Source organism: Schistocerca americana, chromosome 1 (genome assembly GCF_021461395.2).
Source record: "Schistocerca americana isolate TAMUIC-IGC-003095 chromosome 1, iqSchAmer2.1, whole genome shotgun sequence".
Lineage (NCBI taxonomy): Eukaryota > Metazoa > Arthropoda > Insecta > Orthoptera > Acrididae > Schistocerca > Schistocerca americana.
Genome location: NC_060119.1, coordinates 1081505730 through 1081525171, shown reverse-complemented (window position 1 = coordinate 1081525171; position 19442 = coordinate 1081505730).

Here is a 19442-nt window from a genome sequence, read left to right as displayed (position 1 = left end):
GTGGGGGTACCTTAAACTGGTTGTCGGTTCGACCGTTTCTTCTGGACCGTGCGCCCTGTCCACACCACGTACCAGATAATCCCGCGGCGGTCGTATTGTCCTGCTCCACGCTGCTGGTTGCTTGCCTGAAATTATCTATCGAAACATGCAAGCGGGTTTAGGGGAGCCACTCAACGTTAAAACACAACACTGTCCTACGTCTGGTATGAACATCTATATTCTGAGACGATAAGAAATCACAGGTTGCACTGCTTACATTCTAAGTCATAAGTTTTGATGTCAACTTCTAGGTGACTGTCAACCAAATCACTTGGACGAGCGTACGCGTAACCGAACACGGCGCGGATGATTGTTGATGATGCGAAAGCCGAGTAATCGAACGAAAGTTCTTACGCTCGCCACGCATACACAGATTTCTTTTGGTACCAGTCCTCCTTGACACTAGTAATGTTGTAACACTGTTTGTAAAGTTAATTTTTCAGTTCTCAGTTCTGACTTGAACGAGCGTGCGCGTAACCGTCGCAGCGCGGCTGATTGTTGATAAGAGGAAACGCGATGATCGAACGCACGTCCTCACGCTCGCTACAAGACACTGGGACTTGACTGCTCTCTTTTATGGTAACTAATTTCTACAGATTCACATCAGTTCATTCTGGGAGACCGAACACGGCGCGGATGATTGATACTGTACGGTACGACACGCAACGAGAGGATACACAAATATGTTATCAGCAGCACTGCCCATTTTTAAATTACTTCTTGACGCACTTTCCTCTGAATCATTTGCATATTTTATCACTTTACTGTAATAGCACTTGTAGCAACACTACAACTTCCATACTCAAAATGCCTCTCACATGCAGTGCTACCCACAACACAACGTAAGTTCCGTGTCCCGTGCTCGACTCTCTACAGACGCGGCTGCCCGCAAAAATACTCCACAGCTAAGCCAACGATATGACAATACACTTACAAGTTTTACAAAACCGGCCTTCCAATAGCCACCAAAACAAACACAATAAAAAAGTTTATACAGTCTTTACAAAGGTATATGGAATGAAACAAGTGAAGTAATGATCCTTCATTTTATGTAAATAACAAATGGCCCCAGATAAATATGGACGACAAGCATAATTGCCCACAAATTTAACAGGAATTTACCGGCACTAAATCCCCATCGGTAAAACAAGCAATAGTACAGAATATTAAATAACAAATTTCAAGTAAAAGGACAAATTCCCCAACATGATCCTTAGATCAATAAACAGATCATAGAACAACGGAATTCCACCAATTATTTAGTGACTTATTCCACTTAACTCACTCGTGACATCCCTTTCAAGTACAACAACAATACTGAGGCAGAGGAGACAGTTATCTTAATAGTTGTAAGTTCACGCAACAACCGGTCCACCCCAACTGATGACCCACCCTAATACAAGAGTGATCAAATTACTAGGAACAGGGGACGCACCTTGGAGCAGCCCGAACACATTAGCAAGAGGAATCTCCAAATAATTATAAGAGATAATATTCAACTTCTATCAACCAGTGGAGCGCAGCGAGTCTGACAGGATCCAGCCATGTAGCGCCGAGTGTCACCAAAACGTAGCTGGCCGAGCTAACGGCATCCGAACATATTTCAATAAAGGCTCCGCCCCTGTATTGGTCAATCTGGAACTGATTGTGCCCGCCGCTCGTAGTACACTGTAACATTAAAAAAAGGACAGATAACCAAATCAAACAACACCAACCCTCTTATTTCAGAGTTATGCCCCCCGCCCCCTTTAAATGTAATACCCTTAACACGTGCAGGGCCTGAAAAAAATACCATGGAAATTATTTATTTCTTACAGATCATAATTCTTTACTCTTACAGGCAGGCCGGCCGAAGTGGCCGTGCGGTTAAAGGCGCTGCAGTCTGGAACCGCAAGACCGCTACGGTCGTAGGTTCGAATCCTGCCTCGGGCATGGATGTTTGTGATGTCCTTAGGTTAGTTAGGTTTAACTAGTTCTAAGTTCTAGGGGACTAATGACCTCAGCAGTTGAGTCCCATAGTGCTCAGAGCCATTTGAACCATTTCTTACAGGCAGACCACAATAATAAGCATGAAGTCTGGAGAAGTTACCGGCCTGCCGAACGAAAAGCATAAAAACCCATAATACAAGACACCAAAGTCACGGCCCCTTCAAACGAAGACCACAGGATAAATCGTAAGATACTCAAGTAACGTTACAAGCACACTGTCTTAACACTTAACGTGGCGTGCACATTATCCTAGAATGACTCATGTAGCCTTCACACTAACCACGCTTAGTGCGGTCACTGGGCAGTGTTTTACACTCTTAACATCACTACGCAACATATACCGGAACCAAGAGTGAATTCCTTATTCCCGCCGCGGCGGGGATAATAACATACAAATAACTGTTTCCGGCTGTGAACACAAATTACGATCAGATTGATCACAAAACACAACTTCAAAGAAATAGCAGATCCCAACCGTTAGTAGCAGCAAACGACAAGAATCCTCATAGTATACATAGGCATCCACCATCAGGTAGTACAATACGCGCACTTGCTAGTGCATTGAGGCCATCACCACCAGCCCACCGCCGACACGCTCCTCAAATCATAACACAGCGCCACGAGCAACAAACGCTCCTCCGTATCGGTCACTCCAAGCCTCGCCAACAAGAGATATGCCCAAGCAACTGGCAAGCACGACCAGTAGGGCCTTGGAGCGGAAAACCAAGACAACCGCAGCCGGCAGCGCCGCGCTTAAATAGCCGCCAGAAGAGGAAAACCAAAGCCGGACGTGGGGTCTGCATCCTTCTACCATCCTTCACACCTACAAATCCTTGATCCGCCCCATCCTCTGTTATGCCAGCGTAGCTTGGATTTCCGCCCCTCCCCGGTTCTATAAAGCCCTCCAAATCCTCGAACGTCATGCGGCTCCACCTCGCCTTCCGCATCCGCCTTCCGTCCCACATGCGCATCCTCTACGACCTCATCGCCTTCCCCTACCTTTTCCTTGAACACATTCGCACACTATATATTGTCCGCCGCCTTGATCCCCCTCACCCTCTGGTGTCTCCCTTCCTCTCCACCCCCAACCAGTTGCCGCGCCTTTACCGTTGTGTCCCACCCTCTCTCCATCTCCACACCCTCCATCTCCTTTCCCAACGCAACTTCCACTGTCTACCCCTCCCAGATGATGAGCTTCGCCCTGACATCTACCCTTCCTACCAACTCTAACTCTGCCTCCTCCTCAGGGCTCCCTCTCCTCCCCCTCCCTCCTCCTGAGCGCCTTCCCCCTCCTACTCCCCCTCCATCTCTTGTGCCTCCTTTCAGTGTCTCTGCGCTCCCTCCTGCCTTGTCTTTCCTCTTCATCTCCCGCCACACGTGTCTCCTGCCTCTTCGTGTACCCACTCATGCCCCTCCTCTCTTCATTCCGCCGCTTTCCCTGCTGCCCCTTGCTCTCCCCTCCTTTTCCATCCGCTCTGCCCTTTCCCTCGGCAGGTCCCGCCTGGCAGTTTTATTCTTCGTCGGGTGTGCTCCAAGTGGGTTTTAAGTGTGTTGTTCCGGAGCGTTTTTACTACTGTGGCCGACTTTTAACGTGTGCATGTCCAATCAATGTCTTCTCAGAGTTTTGAAGAATCGCCAACTCTGTTTTTTAACTTTCTGGTGACTTTTTTTTATTTTTTTTTAACTGTCCTCCATGCACGTCTCTGTGTTAGTCTGTTTTTTACCTCCATTTTCTCTCATTATTCTGTTTTAAGTTCCCCTTTATCGCCTTATGTATGTAACATTTTATTTTTATTTTAAGTTGTCATTTCACTCAGCTAAAGAGTGGCGGATTGTGCCGCTGACAGCCCTCCCCTGCCCATATGGGGCAGGGGAATGAAATCACAATAAAGAAAAAGAAAAAGGAAAACCAAAGAGAAAACGCTCATGCCAAAACGAGCGGGACTACTGCCCCTACTAGATAAGAGAATCACTGGCGCCAGTGACTCCCCCACGGCTCACGAAAGATAGAAGTTACGTGTTTAACACTTGCTCTGGCGCACAGTTTTAATCTGCCACGAATCTTCAAAGCTAGTGAGCAAGTTGTGCATCGAACAGGACTTCCTCATTCACTCCATCTTTATGGATGCGAGACGCAGCATTCAGGAGCTAAACGTGCAAAGTGAGCAGGGTCTCCATCCAGTTATAACCACACGAAGGTTGAGTAGGAGTTTCCTGCTGTGACCGCACCCAATGAATGCTTAAATACTGCTCTAGTTTGCGGATGTTAGAAACTACGTCGATGATGAATCAGTTTATCGTATGGTGCAAAAAACTATTTGTAGGTTAACAAACTTCAGAGGCACGGTTATCCCACAGCACTTGTGGTATCGTTACTTCCGTTTCCCGACCAGCGTTCATTGTCTCTCACTGATACAGTTACACTTCTCCATCAATCTCTGACAGTTTGTTCCGTCCTCACAGAATCACCTTGTATACACTTATGATCTCCTTAGTTGTGAGTACGGAGACTGACACCTGTATCTTCAAACAAATTAAGTGTTTTACAACATTAATCAATATTTTATTGATGCTACATCTCTCTAAATAAAAGGCAATGTCCTGACAAACTGACTCATCACCGCCCAGCCCATACCGCTAGGGACAGAAACTTGAAGTTTGGAAAAGGTGTTGATCTTATACTGTCGGCATCGTTTAGTAATGGGTTGTTCGAAATTTATTCCTAACGGGGTGAAGTAGTCGATGAGACGATTTTTCAAAATATGCCGCTATTAAGGCAATTTTGAAGCTGGAAATACAAAAACCGGTAAGTGGTTTACTAGTTACAAAAAAAAATCGTGTTTCATCATTTTTGGACATTTCACCACTGTGGGGGCAAAATAGTGCGCCAAAGTTTTTTTTAAAGAAAGTTAATGATTATTAAAGTAATAATGAAGCATTTGTAAGGCTACAGCAATGAAAATTGATATTTTACTTCTCAGATACACTTAAGAAATATGTGGTTCAGTGATTTGGAAATCCAGCGCCTAATGGTTGGAATAGGGGCAAAATTTTTTATGAAAACATATCTTTATGAAAGTATTTTTAAGCTAAATGTAAGAAAATTTGTATTTGGCTTCTCTGTTAGGGGAAGAAAAAACATGTCTCAGTGTTTTTGGAAATTCAACCCCTAAAGGGGTAAAATAGGGGATGAAAGTTGTTATAGAAATATTTCATTACAAAAGAATGTTTGAAACTAAATCTCTGAAAATTTGTATTTTGCTTTTCTGTTAAAATAATAAAAAAATACGTGTTCCAACATTTTTTGGAAATTCAATCCCTAAGGAGGTGAAATGGGGGATGAAGATTTTTACGAAAATATTTCCCTGCATTAAAACATATTTAAACCTAAATCTATGAAATTTTATACTTCACTCTTAAAGAAATATGTCTTAAGAGATGAAAGTTTCTGTGGAAGTGTGACCAAAAGAACTCAAATGCAGCATTTACAAAGGTCTAGCTGCCAGAATCGCTTTTTGGTGAGAAGCATGTGACACTGCAGGTCTTACGAGTGCCAGCAACCGTCTATGGTGGGGAGCGAGTAAGTATTTTCAATGAATTTAATAATTCTTAAATGCGAGTTTAAATGGATGCAAGTTCTCGATGCGCACGAGAAAACTGAGACCTTTAGTGGGCACCTTTTCAATTAAATATTGGTTTCCCATGAATCCTGCACAGAGCCGAACGTTCCTGAAGTGTGGCAGACAAGCCTACTAGTGTGACGTCACAAGTTCGTTGCAGGGCCCGTATATCTTGTTGGCTCCGCTGCCGGACTGGAGACATCAGGTAGCACGAGGGATCGGCGCTACATTTGGAACTGTCGCTCCTGCTTCCCTAGATCCATCAAGCAGGCTTTTACTCGATATCCTGACCACCCTCATGTCCCAATAAGTCTGAAGCCCTGATCTGTTTTAACATTCTTGTGGTTTATTCCAAACCCTGCTTTCTCATTTACAAAGAAATCTCAATATGATGACGCATGGCCAAGATCCTCGTCTTTCCACATTGTATTTCATGTCGGCTTTTCCGAAGTGTTCCGTCACGGCCGGTTTCTCAAGTTTCCTATTTCCACATGTCGCGTGTACTCAACACAACACTTAACAACGAAACGAATAGTTTGTCGTATGCATGTGCCACTGCGGTCACACGCAACAGACACCTTGCGCGTCTGGAACTGCGGTACTGCTATTCAGCAATGTGTGAGGGAAGGTCAGCTAGTGACACGTAAGCTTTTTTGAAATTATAATTTTTGCTGGAGGTTGTATCGTGTCGTTCTTCGCACTAAACATTGCTATGTGCTACTTAACAGAATTATACAACTCAGTGTCGTAAGAATATCCCTTCGTTGATTTTTTTCTTTTTTTCATTATTCCACACTTTGTATTTTGGTCGCTTAAAAGGTTGGAGGGTTGTATCGGATACGAAATTGTAACGTGTGAAAAACGCATTTTTGATACAAAATCTTTTAATTGGACCGTAAATGGTTATAAACATTAAACTTAAGTAAGTACACTTTATGTATGTTAGGACTAACTTTTCACGTCGGGTGAAAGTTGGTTCAAATAAGCAAAAAGTTATTAAGTTAAAGTTTTGAACAGAATAGGCCTAAATCAAAACAGTGCTTCAACCTTCAGTGAAACATTTATCACATGTACAATACAAGTTGTTGAGTTTTCTCCGAACACAATTCTCATGCAGTGCTCTTCGAAGGTTTCATTGAAGGTACAGTATTGTATCCTGTCGATTGTTCCATGTTGTAGGAAAAAACATGGTTCATAGGCTCATTATTTTCTCGCATAGTTTTAGGTCTGTCGTCTAACATGCTTCGTGGAACTGAATGTTTCTCAGTCGCTTCCCTGACAGCTATTTCGAGGAGTCTGACATTTTTGCTGCGGCTTCATGTTATTTTTATTCCATTTATATCGTGTCTTCTCCATTGTAGTCTGTTACAGAAAAAAACATAAAATTTTAAATTTTTATAGCGTGTGTTTTCTTCAGCAAATTCCGAAATTGCTTTGTCCGATACAACCAGAACGTACCGCTGTGGCAATTGAGATTCCCATTGTTACTGCTTTGGATAGACACTTTTATAGCCTGCAACGTAGAGAATAGTATCAGTTGTATCAAAAGCTAGAATTAAAAAAATGTGTGTGAAATCTTATGGGACTTAACTGCTAAGGTCATCAGTCCCTAAGCTTACACACTACTTAACCTAAATTATCCTAAGGACAAACACACACACCCATGCCGGAGGGAGGACTCGAGCCTCCGCCGGGCCCAGCCGCACAGTCCACGACTGCAGCGCCCTAGACCGCTCGGCTAATCCCGCGCGGCATAAAAAATGTAATATTACTAACAAGAAAAGAAAACTACACTAAAGTATGTGCATCGAGGTAAAACACATCAGAAACTGTTAACTATTTGACACTCTGAAACGTACTGTTGTTTTCATTCAGAATCGCTTGAACGGTCTTGGCTCTCCATAATGAATAAAATACTCGAGCTTTCGATAGTTGTCTCCGCTATCGTCATTACGAGTAAATAACCAGTGACTTCCAGGGCTGGCTCCAAGAAATACTTTCACGTGCAAGCTCAGAACTCTTGTTATGTTTCGTCCATATTACTTCCTACTGTACGCTGGCGACACTTTCTTGATATGGCCTCATCGTGAAATTGCACTCCAGTCGTTCGTCGATCACATGAACGGTGACCACTCCAACAATAACTTTTCTGCGAGTTGGGGGCGGAAAGGACGCAACCGTTCTTGGATGTTTTAGTTGAGCGGAACGCAACACCCCGGAGTAATCATTCAATTTACGGAAAATCCAATGCGGTATGCGCATGCGCGTACTTTCTTATTGAAGAAAGCCTATATCTGCATCTACATGGATACTCTGCAAATCACATTTAAGTGCCTCTCAGAGGGTTCATCGAACCTGCAGATCATTTCTCTCGCTTGCTTATGCAGAGTTTATCACTTTACACTACAATCAGCGATGACAAGTCGCAACAAATGGAATCAAAATTCACTAAACAACTAGTTAAGATCACTTTCAATGCTCGTATTAGCTACGGCGTTCACAGCAGAGCGTTCACAACAGTACTGCACGCCCATTGGCTGTCGGAAAACACGTGACGTAGGTGCGCAGAGCAAGCCTAAACTCGGCAGCCATCGTTCGTGGCTCCAACTTACGCGATCTTAAAAAACTATTGTTGCTCAAACTGACACCTCACGCAAACACCCTGTTGAGCGTAGACATATCCAGAAAGCTAAAGAAGTTTCGAGACTGGATTAATACAAAAATAGAGAAAAGTTTAGGCAGTGGTGTACTACATAGTCTTCCCCCTCTTGACTACAGCGCACGTAATGTTCATATAACAGAAGAGTCAGAAGAGTCTTCTTTGCGATGTTGTTCGACTCGTAGGTCTCTCTGGCATCAATATCGGTTGTGTCGTCGAAGTATTGACCATTCAAGCAATTTTCTGCACATTGTCGTCTTGTGGTGGGTTGGTATTCGTCACTTGTGATATTTTGTGCAGAAAATAATAGTCCGTGTTTTTCATTTCAGTCAAGTCACGGCAAGCGTACAGGCGTCGTTGTTTCTGTTCGGGATTCAAGGTGTGTGGGATAAACTTTACATACATTTTTCTCTTCTTCGAAACATTCTGGGGAGTGGTCCTGAACACCTGATTTAGAGAAGTTGTTACGTTGGGATCTGTTACGCAACAACGTTAACACACGACTGTCACACGTCCGCTACGTAACACTGCCCGCACACAACTAACTGTGTAGCCTTTGGGTGTTGGTGGATGTAACTGTATCAGATTATCAAAGAAGCACCGACTAACATTGTTCCCTAACAGATCACTCAGCAGCGGATCTTCTGTCCCAGACGTCGCTCTTCGTTGCTTACAGCTGGTGTTTCATTGTCTAGTAACAAAATGATTTACAAAAGGGGCGGAAGGGGAGCTACAGGCCCCGAAACTCGGAATAATCTTGAGAACCGTGTATTCAAAAATGAACACATAAATGAGAGGTAGCCCTGTCACAAGTTTCCATAAATTGTCACTCACAGAATGTAGCCGTTGACGAGCATTAGACGCGCTCGAAGATAAGTTTAAAGTACACAAGTTCACACGACAAAACCGTCTTCAGAACAAAGAATCGTCCCCAGAGAGAGCACAGAAATGAAATTACGTGTGTCATTAAACAGAAGGAACCAACCAAGGGTCACGTTTATGACAACAGTTGAAAGGTCTCTGTTGGATTCCTTTCATGTTAATTTCTTAAGTCTGTTGTTATTTACGGAATAAATTCCACTTCTAAATTTACTGTGGTGTTTCTGACTATCTGGGAGGAGACTGAGCAGTGGAACGTGTTACTTTTATATGTAAACAAGAACGATCTGTCACACTACTACGCTTTAAAACACAGTTTATATGTAATTCATGTCACATAGTCTAATACGGAACCTACATCCGCTTTCTTTTACATACTGTATATGATAAGATAATGTCATCCCCCTTCCCTTCTGTGTGAGAGGATGAATGAGCAAATGTATTTGTAGTTGCATGCTCGATGGTAACAGACAAGCCTGTCTGCTAGAGAACAGTAGGGCCAATGTCGGAACAGGTAGCTATGCTTTCTAAAAGCAGAGAGGTTTCTATTCTTAGTATGGTCCTGTCCGTCCCTTGTCATGTTGGTATAGGAAGCTGCCTCTCTGGTCACTTCCGTTTGTATCTGTTAAGCACGCTCGGCAGGATCCCAGGTCAGTCGGTCCGCGGCGAGTGTCTGAAGTGGTAAGATCTCCGGCTAATCGCGTGTCTGCTAAGTCCGTAGGACAATGGATTTTTTAAGTTCAGCCTAACTGAAAATTTAATCACCTTTATTTCAGGTTTAGCTCTAAAATATCTAATGTTATCTTAAATTGCAACGCAGTGTATTTCGAGTGTGAAGTTCAGAATATCTTCCAGTAGTTGCTTTGTCACTACTTTGTGAGTAAAGTGGAACCACGTGTTGATCAGTAACTCTAACTAAGATCATCAATCTTAAATGCGAATGTGCGTGAGATTATGACGTCTCGTCTTGACAATATTTTTCAATATAGCAACTTTTCTTTTTGTTCAACCCACGTGGGGTGTACTTTGTGAGTGCAGTACCATGTGCTTATACAATTGTTTGACCCATCAGGTTAATAGTAAGACGATAGTAACCAGTTCGAGGTTATTCTTTTGTAAATTGCTTTTCGATCTAATTTATTTTAAATATCAAAATTATTGTGGAGTTACACTCTTTGTGTAAACCAAGTTGACCACGTGAAGCGTGTGGTGTAATCATCAAAGTAGCCCTCAGCTATTCTTTTCGGGAAGATTTCACAGAGAGTTAGTATGAATTTAGTATACCAGTGTGTGGTAACTACATGACGGACAGGATTGAGCTACGAACGTTGTAACACGTATGTTGTGTGGCGGCGATGGCGAGGCATTGCAGAGTCTCTGACCAGAGAGACATTTATCGTGGCTAGTCTGCGCTTGACCGCGCGAGAGTTGCGAGCGGTACTCTGTCAGTAGTAGTCGTGCAGTACAGTTGCGAGCAGTAGTTAGTAGCAGTACGGCAGTGCAGTCTGTCGGTAGTAGCAGCCCAATGCAGTTGTGTGTGAGGAGTCGGCGGGCGTCGACATGGCACTCTGGTCAAGATTCAGGATGAGGGATATTATTTTTAAATGCGCTCAGCTAATAATGTAAATTAACTGTAACTAATTTGTGCAACAATCGCCCCAATAATAATTTTGGTTTTCAAAGCAATTTTTTTACAAAGAATTCTTTAATGAAACAAATATTCCCTTGATATTCCTTAAAGAAAAGCTTCCCTTAAATTCAAAATTTTTGCAATCAATTTCCACCAAGCGGCGGCCAACAATAAGAGCAGAACTTTGACATGCAGTTATACTGAGGTAAGAAATTAATTCTGATTTTTGCACAGGACCAAAGACCGATATTTTGGTTTAATTGAGTTTACATTGTCACTGAAGTCTCATTAGCATTGAATTGTTTTTCATTATTTTCGTGACAGCTTACACCTTGAGTCAGATTGTGATTCTCATTTTTATTGTCATTAAATTTAATTGCTAGGGAGGTTACGCTGGGCTCCCATTCATTTATTATTTCTGTCTTTTAAAATTTCTGCGGGGAGGTTACAACGTAACTTCTTTGGGTGAAAATGGAATCGGTTGGTTGTGGTTAATTTCCTCTTGCATATGTTTCAACGTTCTTCGTGTGTTATTTTATGAATGCAGTGTTGTATGCAGTCTCCCAATCTTGGCTCCATATTTGATGTGTTCTGTAAGATTACAAACTCACATTTTCACAATCCTAAATAAGGCACCAGTTTAGTTATGAATCAAGTTTAATATGCTCAAACTTCAATGATCAATGTTAAAATAAATTTCCAAATATAAACTGATTTATTTATTTTAATTTAAATTCTCTTATATATATATATATATATATATATATATATATATATATATATATTTTCACAATCCTAAATAAGGCACCAGTTTAGTTATGAATCAAGTTTAATATGCTCAAACTTCAATGATCAATGTTAAAATAAATTTCCAAATATAAACTGATTTATTTATTTTAATTTAAATTCTCTTATATATATATATATATATATATATATATATATATATATATATATATATTTTCACAATCCTAAATAAGGCACCAGTTTAGTTATGAATCAAGTTTAATATGCTCAAACTTCAATGATCAATGTTAAAATAAATTTCCAAATATAAACAGGCAGAATACAGCGCTGCGGTCGGCAACGCCTATATAAGACAAATGTCTGGCGCAGTTGTTTAGATCGCTTGCTCCTGCTACATCGGCAGGTTATCAAGATATATATATATATATATATATATATATATATATATATATATATATATATATATATATATCACCAGTTGTCGTATGACGATTAAAAGATTATAATTAATGTTAGTCTGGTTGGGAATTTGGTAAGTTAGACTGGATACCTGGTGAAACAGTTGCTCAGTAATGCAAGGTTAACTTCCCCAGACAGCTCACAGCTTATAACCCGCTTTTATTGTCTATCAGTACCGCTTTCATAACAAATTAAAGCAACAACATTACACAGTAACAGGGGTCGGCCAAAACAGCTTACCACGCTCCATGTAGATCTGCAGCGCCAGTGTCTTGCAGTGCAGACGTAGAGGCAATACAGTCGCTACCACTGTAATTGCGATGTGTAAGTAACTTTAAACGTCACTAGTGTTTCACGGTGACTAACCACTAAATGGCGGTAACTGCCATACACTGAATCACGCGGTGTAGACATCATTAGAAACTGCAATGGATTGGTCTGAAGAGCAGCTTCCCAGGTTATACACTGAAGCCCCAGAGAAACTGGTATAGGCATGCGTGTTCAAATACAGAGATATGTAAACAGGCAGAATACAGCGCTGCGGTCGGCAACGCCTATATAAGACAAATGTCTGGCGCAGTTGTTTAGATCGCTTGCTCCTGCTACATCGGCAGGTTATCAAGATTTCAGTGATTTTGAACGCCGGCCGGTGTGGCCGTGCGGTTAAAGGCGCTTCAGTCTGGAACCGCGTGACCGCTACGGTCGCAGGTTCGAATCCTGCCTCGGGCATGGATGTGTGTGATGTCCTTAGGTTAAGTAGGTTTAAGTAGTTCTAAGTTCTAGGGGACTGATGACCACAGATGTTAAGTCCCATAGTGCTCAGAGCCACTTGAACTATTTTTTGATTTTGAACGTGGTGTTATAGTCGGCGCACGTGCGATGGCACACACCATCTCTGAGACAGCAATGAAGTGGGGATTTTCCCGTACGACCATTTCACGAGTGTACCATGAATATCAGGAAGCCGGTAAAAATCGCCTGTAACATTACTGTGGTCCGCAAAAGATCCTGCAACAACGGAACAACTGAACAGAATCGTTCAGCGTGATAGAAGTGGCACTCTTCCGCGGATTTTGAGACAAGCATATGAATTCATGGACCCTGCATGTCAGGAGGAGACTGTGGAAGCTGGTGGAGGCTCTGTAATGGTGTGGGGCTTGTGCAGTTGGAGTGATATGGGACCCCCGGTACGCCCAGACACGACTGTGACAGGTAACACGTACGTAAGTAATCCTGTCTGATCACCTGCAGCCGTTCATGCCCGTTGTGCATTCCGACACACTTGGGCAAATCCATCAAGACAGCGCGACATCCCGCGCGTCTAGAATTACTACAGAGTGGCTCCCGGAACATTCTTCTGACAAGGGAACCTCCCCATCGCACCCCCCTCAGATTTAGTTATAAGTTGGCACAGTCGATAGGCCTTGAAAAACTGAACACAGATCAATCGAGAAAACAGGAAGAAGTTGTGTGGAACTATGAAAAAATAAGCAAAATATACAAACTGGGTCGTCCATGCGTAACATAGGTAATATTAAGGGCAATGCGAGCCGAGGAGCGCCATGGTCCCGTGGTTAGCGTGAACAGCTGCGGAACGAGAGGTCCTTGGTTCAAATCTGCCCTCGACTGAAAATATTGCTTTCTTTATTTTCGCAAAGTTATGATCTGTCCGTTCGTTCATTGACGTCTCTGTTCACTGTAATAAGTTTAGTGTCTGTGTTTTGCGACCGCACCGCAAAACCGTGTGATTAGTTGACGAAAGGACGTGCCTCTCCAATGGGAACCGAAAACATTTGATAGGTCAACCGATTCCTTCACAGGAAAACACGTCTGATATTTTGTATACGACACTGGTGACAGCATGTGCGTCACATGACAGGAATATGTTGTCGACCCACCTAACTAGTACACTTGGCGAATGGGTGAAAAGATTCTTCTACCTTGCCCGATTTAGGTTTTCTTGTGGATGTAATAATCACTCCAAAAAAAAAAAGTGATGAAAACATAAGAGTTTTTCACATAAACTGAAAATAAAAAGTTAAGTTTTTCGGTCGAGGGAAGATTTGAACCGAAGACCTCTCGTTCTGCAGCTGTTCACACTAACCACGGGACCACGGCGCTCTTCGACCAATACTGCCCTTAATATTGCCTATATTACACATGGACGACCCAGTTTGTATATTTTGCTTATTTTTTCGTAGTTCCACACAACTTCTTCTTGTTTTCTCGATCGATCTGTGTTCAGTTTTTCAAGGCCTATCCACTGTGCCAACTTATAACTAAATCTGAGGGGGGTGCGATGGGGATGTTCCCTTGTGAGCTTAAACACTTCTGCTGGCCACCAAACTACCCAGATATGAACGTTATTGAGCATATCTGAGAAGCCTTGCAACGTCCTGTTCTGATGAGATCTCTACCCCTCGTACTCTTTCGGATTTATGAACAGCCCTGCAAGATTCATGATGTCAATTCCCTCCAGCACTACTCCCGACATTAGTTGAGTCCATGCCATGTCGTGTTGCGGCACTTCTGCGTGCTGGCGGGGGTCTTGGGCAAGTGTATTAGTTTCTTTGGCTCTTCAGTGTATACAGACTCGGGTCGATGTGCTACGGTGCACCACCGCGGTACATGACAAGGTTCTTGTAGTCAACGTAGCAAGGGTGAGAGGTGGAACCGTTCCTGCTGTCCTGCCGCCTGGAGTGGCCGAGTTCCGGCCATCAAGTTGGGTGACCTGAACTGGCACAAATTCTGAGAACTGTGTGTGGCTCGGCTACCGCGTGGCTTCAACAACGACTCGAAATAACGGCCAGGAAACCAAGCTAGATTTCGCCATCTTGGGAGTTTTCTGTATTATTTAAACTCCTCCAATCTAAGGTCCTCCATGTAGAAAGTACCTTGGTAGTGTCTGTGGACTTCGGAAAATTAATTTAGCAGTATCAATTGAGTAATTAACTTTGATTACCTGTTAAGCAATTAGTCGACTGGTCTGAGTTAGGAATCAGTTTACTCGGAATTATGTTTGGAGTTCGAATCTGTGATCGAAATTAAAGGATTAGTTTTATTACTCTCTCTTCCTCCGTGGTAAAGACTCGTCTGGACAGAGGACATGGCCTTGCCACGTGCGTTTTGTGCTTGAGAAAGTCACTGCGTTACAACTGGTCGAATGCACATCTGTTTTTAACGGTTATCAGTTCAAGCTGCCGCCGTAGTTAACTGCGCTGACGTCGCTGTACCCCGATGTAAGAGTGCTGTCTCTGGAACTCTGTGCACATTTTTGTACCCAAACCTTTGACTTATTGTGCATTTTCTCCTTCTAAATACGCTACAAGACAATTGATACAACGCTGTTTCCACTTCCGGAAACAGTCTTGGTACGCCTCTTGCTGGATCGCACGAAATGCTGTCTGCGAATTTTATTTTATCTCATCTACCGTTGCAAAGCTTCGTCCTTTCAACGGGGTTTTCAACTTCGGAAGCAAAGGCCAGGGGCCAGGTCTGGAGAGTACGGAGGATGAAGCAGCACAGTCATTTAGTTTTTTGTGCAATAGCCATGCACCAAACAGGGGTGAATTCGCGCGTGCGTTATCGTGATGCAAGAATCATGAATTGTCTCGCCTCATTTCAGGCCGTTTCTTCTCACATTTTGTTGTAGGCGTCCCAACACGTCACGATAGTACCATTGATTAACAGTTTGTACCTGTGGCACGAATTCGTGATGAAGTAATCCTTCAAAGTCAAAGAAAACTATCAGCATGGCTTTGACATTTTGACCTGTATTGACCCGACGAGCTTTTTTTGGTCTTAGAGAACCTTTCCTGACCCACTGTGAAGACTGAACCTTGGTCTCAACATCACAACCACAGACCCACGTCTCATCACCACTTATGATTCTGCCGGCCGAAGTGGCCGTGCGGTTAAAGGCGCTGCAGTCTGGAACCGCGGTCGCAGGTTCGAATCCTGCCTCGGGCATGGATGTTTGTGATGTCCTTAGGTTAGTTAGGTTTAACTAGTTCTAAGTTCTAGGGGACTAATGACCTCAGCAGTTGAGTCCCATAGTGCTCAGAGCCATTTGAACCATTTGAACTTATGATTCTCTTGACGGCCGGGGTGGCCGAGCGATTCTAGACGCTACAGTCTGGAACCGCGTGACCGCTACTGTCACAGGTTCGAATCCTGCCTTGGGCATGGATGTGTGTGATGTCCTTATGTTGGTTAGGTTTAAGTAGTTCTAAATTCCAGGTGACTGATGACCTCAGAAGTTAAGCCTCATAGTGCTCAGAGCCATTTGAACCATTTTGTGATTCTCTTAAGGAACATCTTTTCCTCATCTGTGCTATCCAAAAGCTCTTCACAGATTGCCAGGCGAAGGTCTTTTTGGTGACGACTCATGAGTCGTGGGACGAGCTTGACGGCAACACAATGTGTAACTAGGCTGTTTAGGTTTTTATGTTGGTATCACCACGTAGCACTCTGTATGAAAATCACTGACTGTGCTGTGTGCAGTCTGTGGCTGATTGGCATTGTTGCAATATTCGCTGTTGTAGTGGTGGGCAGTTGGATGTGAACAGCGCAAAGCGTTGCGCAGTTGGAGGTGAGCCGCCAGCAGTGGTGGATGTGGGGAGAGAGATGGCAGAATTTTGAGAGTGGACGATCTAGACGTGTGTCCATCAGAAAGAGTAAATTTGTAATACTGGATATCATGAACTGATATATATATATATATATATATATATATATATATATATATATATATGATGACTTTTGAAAATTATTAAGGTAAATACATTTTTTGTTCTCTATCAAAGTCTTTCATTTTCTGACTATGCCTATCAGTAGTTAGTACCTTCAGTAGTTAAAAACTTTTATTTAGCTGGCAGTATTAGCGCTCGCTATATTGCAGTAGTTCGAGTAATGAAGATTTTTGTGAGGTATGTGGTTCATGAAAGGTATAGGTTATTGTTAGTCACGGCCATTCTTTTGTAGGGATTTTTGAAAGTCAGATTGCGTTGCGCTTATAATATTGTGTGATCAGTTTAGTGTTGATCAGAATAAGTAAAGAAAGAAATGTCCGAGTACGTTCAGTTTTGCTCAACTGTTTGAAAATCAAATAACGTAAGGGGTTTACCAGCACAGTAATTCATAAATTTTTCTAAGGGGACGTTTCAAATGCAGTCCAAGATCTTCTGTCAGGATTTCATGACATTATCCAATTGAACATTCTTCTGCAGTCTCTCGGACAATCAGTCTTCGAGTGGCAAGAACAATTTCGTCGACATTAGCGTGGACGTCGAAGGGCGTCCTGAAAACGGCTCGTCTTCTACTTCCGTCCAGCCATTTTTTTAAACTGTGTGAACCTTTCTTAACACCGAGTACGGCTTAAGCACTCATCACCGTAGGCGTGTGCACGGATACCAACCGCACTTCAGCAACCATTGCCGCGAAATTACTGATGTTCCGGAATTTTCTGAACAGACTGGTATGTCTAGCAAGAAAAAATTCTGGAACTACTCAGCTTCAACTTTGGCGAAGAAGGAACGCCAACCCGGGATCAGCGCGACGTCCTGCGTCGTCTGAGGCGACGGAAGGCGTAGGTCACAGGCGGCGGTCCTCTCGGCCGACACTTGAGGCAGCGCTGCGAGGGCCCTCAGCTTCCAGCGCCCTCCATCCGGTCCGCTTCTGAAGGGCCGATGCCTGGCTGTCTCCGTATCTCTCTCTCTCTCTCTCCCCCTCTGTCCTAGCCGTGCGCGGCGCGCTACATTAATATTTACCCGCGCCCGTTCGTGCAGACCGACAGTGCTGGAAGCCGCCTGCTGGCCGCCATTAGCATTACGTAGCTCACAGTCTCAAAACCCGACCGTTCGTTAGGAGGCACGGCGCTTCCTTTTATCAGACGGCGCCGAATGATCGTGTCGCGCGTACCACAGCTGTAGACTCCTCTTTGTGCGCTAATGAATCGGAAGGGCCGAGCGGGGGATGTAAAGATAACAAGGGGCACGGGCCGCAGCGGCAAGGGGGAGGGGGGGGGGAGGGGGGGGGGGGGAAGAGCCGCTGGCGCCTCACACACTCCCCTCCTCTCCCATCCCCTCCCCTGCCCACCCCTCAACACACACACGCACAATCTCGATAACCGGCGGTGCTTTGGCCCTCGACGTCTCTTTCACTGGCTGCTCCGCGCCGTTCACAAAAACCTACAGCTTTTTGTGCGTCTCCAGGGACAGGCGACTGACTACCTGCTCCCTCACCCTCTGCCGAGCCCCCACACTCGCTTCCAGGCGGCGCTGCAGCCATCTGTTGGCCACCATGTTAGAGCAAAACGTCGTCATTTCCAGAGCTACACCGGAGCAAATGAGACCCAGGGCGGGCACCCATCAGTGGGTCATGCCGGTCCCTTGTTTACTTAACATCTTCGGCCGTACGTCAACTACCCCCGCAGTAGCGAACAGGCACGTGTCGCAACATAGCTGCTCCGGTGATGTAATTTCTTTCACTCTTTTTCTGAGTGTAAACTGTTCTGAATATACATATACCAGACTGCAACTCTAACCTGTCACCTGTCAATAGCGGTCAGTCTTGCCATCATTGCACGCCCACGACCTTGGCCTCGAATCAAACTCAGATGACATTAATCCTCGAAACGAATAATACAGGGTGTTAACTAAAATGTGGGAAACCTCTGGAATATACAGAGGACTTACAAATAAGCAAAGAAGTTCATGTAAACTGTTATTGTAGTGGTCTTCATTCGAAGACTGATTTGATGCAGCTCATCCTGTAGAAACTTCTTCGTCTCTGAATAATTACTGTAACCTACATCCTTCTGAATCTGCTTACTGTACCCTTCTCTTTGCTTCACTCTATGGTTTTACCGCGAAGTACCCGTGGTCTAGGGGTAGCGCCTTTGATTCATAATCAAAACGTCTTCGGCCCCGGGTTCGATCCACGCCACTGCCTAAATTTATGCCGAAGACTTCCCGCATAAGAAGTCAGCCTCATTCTGCCAACGGCCTTGTCAAAGAGGGCGGAGGAGCGGATAGAGGTTCAGGGCACTCTCTTGTCCTAGGGGTGGGAAATTTCCCCTAAAGGCGGAAGAATCAGCAATGATCAACGACATGAGGATGCAGAAGGCAATGGAAACCACTGCATTAAAGACACGTAACGTGTATCTACAGGACATGTGGCCTGTAAATGAAGAAGTGTCACGATGATCTCTCCATTGGCAAAAGATTCCGGAATAGTCCCCCATTCGGATCTCCGGGAGGGGACTGCCAAGGGGAAGGTTACCATGAGAAAAAGATTGAATAATCAACGAAAGGATAACGTTCTACGAGTCGGGGCGTGGAATGTCAGAAGCTTGAACGTGGTAGGGAAACTAGAAAATCTGAAAAGGGAAATGCAAAGGCTCAATCTAGATATAGTAGGG